General features: G+C 40.2%; 1 pseudogene; it reads right to left on the bottom strand.

Moving 5' to 3' along the window:
* Nucleotides 1–1813: 1813 nt before the first annotated feature.
* LOC114695693 lies at nt 1814–3541 on the bottom strand (annotated as a pseudogene).
* Between the last annotated feature and the right edge of the window lie 1999 nt (nt 3542–5540).

The raw sequence follows: 5540 nt of genomic DNA, 5'->3' as shown, positions 1-5540 counted from the left end.
GCATATACATGTATCTGTGTACATGTATGTACATATATGTGTAGATATATGTGTATGAGTGTGTGTGTTGTGCACATGTGTGTATATGTAAATGCGTATATGTATGTATTGTATGAATGTGCATATACTCTTGTACCTTAAAATGCTATTCAACATCATCAAAATCTTTCCTCTAGCTACAGTATATTAGCATGGAAGTAAATGCAAATGAAAATCAGTCATGTCTTATTGGATTTTCTTGTGTTCTAAAACATCACCTCCACAGGCTAGCCATGCATTGGATCTTGATTCAGAAAATATTCAACCTCCTATTTCCCTCGCTGGATGATGCAACTATTTCTCTCTTATCATCTTATAAGAAAGCCACCAAAGTGGTACCAATTTGCAAAGTTTGGAAAGCCATCTCATTGTGCCAAACATAGGATGGACTCAGACTGTGGGCTACACTTAGTCCACATCTAACAGTTGGCCTAATCCTACCTGTGCTATGAGCCCCAGGAAGCCATGTTCTGATCACCCCAGTGTTTCAGACTTATGCACTCATAGTGGGTGTAGGAATACTGCTCCTTCTCTTCAGCGTTTGACTATCACTTCTGGGATGTTCTTCTAGTTGTCTGGCCCCATTTCAGACAACATTCTATGAATAATGATGACTCTCCAAGGACTCTCAAGACAGAGACTTCAATTTCTCATCTGTATCCTCTGCACCATCCAATGGATGCAAAGAAATGACTTTCCAGCTGTTTTACATGATACCAGGCTTCTTTTCAACTTCTGCCTTCCCTTCCCCTCCCACTGGTGGTGGATACAAGGCAGGGAAGTACACAATTCCAAAGATGTTCTAAATTCAGACATTGCTGTCTAAATAATTCAGTAGAGGCCTGGATAGAAGCATGTCACTAGCATCATCTTATAAAAAATTAAATAATGAATTAAACAACATGAAACAAGTCATCAAATTGTTCTAAATTCTGTCAGAGTCTGGATACAATATCATGTGTGACTATCATCTGTGAAATGCACAAGCCATTGGGTCATTTAAACTGATATTCAGAGTCTTGGTGAATCCAGAATTAGATAGTGGGCTAAAGTGCTATGACAGAAACAATGATGTCCACTCCATTCAGACTGGTTCTGAAGACTTGCTCATTGCCAATATAGTTACCCTTTCCTCAAGCAGGAAACTACAGAACTGGCCAGGGACAGACTTGTGTTAGCATAAGGACAATGTGTTAGTTCTTGACCTTCACACAAAGGGATGAGACCTACACAACACAAACATGTAAAGATCCCCTCTTCAGAGCTGGGCAGTGGTGGTACATGCCTTTAATCCCAGCACTTGGGAGGCAGAGGCAGGCTGATGTTTGTGAGTTCGAGGCCAGCCTGGTCTACAGAGTGAGATCCAGGAAAGGCGCAAAGCTACAGAGAAACCCTGTCTCGAAAAAACCAAAAAAAAAAAAAAGGTCCCCTCTTCTATGTATCATTTATCCATTCACTAAATTAGATACTATGATTTGAACCAGTGAATTTTGTCATATCTAGGAAATTAAATCATTTGTATAGCCTTAGAGAAGTCCTATCTGAAACATAAAACTGTCTATTGTCTTTCCAGTATTATAGTGGTATTTGCCCATGATGACCTTGGGCTACAGTGCCCAAAGGAGGAAGTGCTTCTTGCTGTTGTTGTACACAACCTCTTAAAAGGTAAGGGAGAAGGGTCACAAATCGCTTCTCCTTGCTGTCTGGTGTGGTCAAATTGCCAGGTGGATTTGCTCTTAGTAATATCAGGTCCTTCTTAATGTACTGGAAGACATCAGACAATTTCTCTTCCCATTGCTGCAAGGCAGTCCTGGTGAAGATGCACAGTAATCCAGCTTGCAGGTGCTAGGCTGGACTGCCACGGACCATCACCGTTGCCATCAGTTTGAACATTGCTGATCTGCACAGTATGGCAAAGACTGACTGCTTAAAGAAGAGGTCATGTTCTTTGATTAGTTCAGTCTCACTTTCAGGACTGGTTCTAAAGGAAGAACTGGCTGTGACATGTACTGAGTTGTTGAGATGGGGTAAACTACCAAGGTAAGACAAGCTTCCTCCTGTGGAGTCTGGGGTTGGTCCTTCTGGTACAAGTCTACCATTGATTTCTTGGTATTTCACGCCATTAATTGAACAGCCTTGAAACTGCATTTTCTGTCAGAATTCCAGTTTTATCCGTAAACACATATTCCACCTGTCCAAGTTCGGGTTAGAAGTATTGACTTGAGCTTTCTGATCTAACTCTTCAAGATACAGATCAAGATCCCAGCCAACAAAAAATGATCCAAGAAATTTCTGCATTTCAACTGTTGCATACAGAGAAATTGGAATGATGAAAGAGTAGAGTACCAAAACAGCAAGGAAATCAGAAATAAATCTCAGATTCTTACCACTCTTTCGTTGATGTTATGTTTTTTGGTTATACCAAGATTTATCCCATTTTTCTTCAGTTTGCCAGGTATATTTCAAGATGATGGCCTCAGAATTAAGGATCATTAGATAAATTATTGAAAATGTGTTCATTGATTTTTCTACTGCAGATCGTTTCTGTGATTTGCTCTGGTAATCTAACACCATCTTAGTTTTCATTTTGGTGTACACAGCCACACTAAAAATCCCTTTTGTATTTTTTTAATCTGACTCCACGAAGCAGGAGACTATCTGGTCCCAGAGGTCTTACAATTTCTCCCATTTGTTGAGTTATTAAATTTGTCCCATAAATCTGTATAAGTCTACTTCTGGCTGTTGGCATTATATCACAGCTAGGAGACTGTCCAAGTTGGCAACTGTTTGTAATACTGTTTGTGGAACTGACACGTGTCTTCAGGTTCGTCTCTCCATCCTAACTAGCTATTGTAACATGACATGAACCATCAAGGTGATCTGAGAACAGAAGCACCAAATCTTCAGGGAAGATTTCATCTTTGGCTACACGAACAATATCCCCCACCTGAATATTTTTTGATCTAGTTTTTACAAGGCCACCACTTTTAACTACATAAACAGGAGCTCCATTTACTTCATTATCTGAGTTATGGTGTAACCAGTCTTCATATCTCTCTTTTATGGCTGTTACTGTTTTTTGTTTGTTTGTTTGTTTGTTTGTTTTTGTTTTTGTTTTTTTTTAACAAAGAATAATGGAAGTCCACTGGTAAATGGACTGGTAAATGTATCAATCATAAGCTGAAACAAAAGAATAACAATAAAAGTTTACCACTCTACTGAATTGTTCAAGTACATTTTTTGGAACAAAATTCCATACAGTATATTTAGATGAAATGATTCAGTTACCTATAAATTTCTGAGGTACATACAGGCCATTCTGAGGAAATTTGTTGGCAATGTAAATAGTTCTTGTGTCACTTTGATGTGGTGGGTCGAAACCCAGCCGCTGCAGAACCCAGTTTTGCCTGCCCTGTCTCTTGCAGAAGCCCTGATTGCCCTCCAGACCCGGGGCACAGTGGCGGAGGGTAGAGAAGGATGCTGAGTTCGATTGCACAGTCATGGGTTTGTGACAAATTTCCTCCAAGTGTCTGCCTTAAGGAGATTTCTATCGGGGTCCAGAACAGATGCTACAAGTGGCTAACGATACTAATCTGAGGGATATCAAATGAATGTAAGCACACTGAGTTCTTTAGCCCATTCACTTTATTCTTCTAAGTCAATTCTATCTACACAGTTTCAGCCCTGTCCTCACATTCAGCTCTTCTCTGTGCCCAGTTATCCTGTCCTCATAGTTTTAGTAAACTCTTATCCTTTTGACCTGATCTTCCTCCTCAGCCCCTTTGTCTTCCATCTATCCTTCCTGGCTCCTTACCCCTGGCTCTGATAAACTCTACAAGAGATCTGCTTTATCCTCTACTGAACCTCTGTCTTCTTCTCTTCTCTTGGGCCTTGCTGTTCTGTCTCTGGAATTCCACTCCAGTCCTTACTGCACCAGGTTATGCAAAAAGCCCTATTGTCCTCAAACTCTCTGCCATGCCCCTAGCCTGAGGGAAGGGGGCTGATCTGAGCTTCATTTGCACAAGAAACAAAGCTATGCATCTAGGAGCTTGCTTGTCTCCTAGGCTCAGCAGGGGAGTTAGGACCTAGTGGAACAGTGTCTGAAGAGCTTAGCTGTTTGCCAAAATGGTTTGGAAGTATTTGGGCACACAAGAATTTCATAACAGAAGACAGCTAAAAATATTAAAAGCTGGATAACACCAAATATTCCATAATAAATGGCTTGCCTTCTCACAGACCCTTGGTTGGCCAAAGTATAGTTTTAATGCACCTTGTAGCCAACAAGAGGTTTGTGTTCCCTGTTGGGCACCAGATAATGCGATAAATCCATGGGAGTCTGGCTAAGAAGTATTAGGGAAATTTGTTAAGGTAAACTGAGGAAATACACTCATGAATACTGACCAGAGTAGACAGCTGAAGTCATCTTCAGATCTGACCAGCAGTGAATCCACCTGACAGTTCGAACACACCAGGCAGCAGGCAGCAGGGAGAAGGGGCTCCTGACCCTTCTCCTTTTCCTTTTAAGAGGTCATGGACAACAGCAAGAAGCACTGCCTCCTTCTGGCCCTATAGCCCAAGGTCATGGGCAGAGCAAATACCACTACTCAGTATAGACAGAAAAAGATGTGTGTTTCTTTAAATTTATGTCCTGTCCTTGTAGAGAAACACTTCACAGCCTTAATCCCAGAAATTTCATAATTGTACACTAAATAGACATCTCAGTTTATTTATGTTTTTACTTTTCAGTATTATTCAGAGCTATACCATATATTATATATAATGATATATAGTCATAGATTTTCAAGAATATACTCATTTTAAAACTGAAGATAGCAAAAGTGCCAAGTTTATAAAGCTATGCTGAGGCTTAGTAATCCACACAAAATAACAAGGTTGTTTTGCACAGCCACAGAAGCAGTGTTTTCTCTTGTACTTTGGGGAAGAAAGGAAAACCCCATCTCAATATCATCCTTGGATTGAGAGGTTATAGATATTTTGTTCCTTTTGATCAAAATTCTCTTTAAAATGCTCTTTTTCCAGCTCATATGCTACTAGGCACTTGGTAGATCGTTGACTATTCACTCTTCTGCTCTTCCCTCTGGATTTCCCGAGACTCAGAGTCCTCCCGTGTTGAACTATGTGACACCCACTTTCTGAATTTATTGCCTTTCTTTAGTTGAACATATAAGAAATTAAGCATTGGCTTAATGAGGGACAGCATTGGTATATGGGAAAAGGCAGTGAGGTTGAGAGAGGGTTAACCTACAGGAAGGGTATGTAAAAAGCTCCATGGAAACCTATCTCACAATCTTACTAAGACTGAAACTGCAAAGGATAGTAGCACATGTTTGATGTGAAAGGGGGAGCTAACTTCTTTCTTTCGTTTTTTTCCTTTCTTCTGTTTTTGTCTCCCCCGCCCTTTTTTTTTTTTTAAATCAGTGGACAACGCTCCTCCCATAAAATAAGAACTTGTGGTGGTTTGAAAGAAAATGACACCCATA

The sequence above is a fragment of the Peromyscus leucopus genome, chromosome 7 (genome assembly GCF_004664715.2).
Source record: "Peromyscus leucopus breed LL Stock chromosome 7, UCI_PerLeu_2.1, whole genome shotgun sequence".
Classification (NCBI taxonomy): Eukaryota; Metazoa; Chordata; class Mammalia; order Rodentia; family Cricetidae; genus Peromyscus; species Peromyscus leucopus.
Note: the sequence above shows the minus strand (reverse complement) of the source record. Positions and strands in the feature narration are given on the sequence as shown.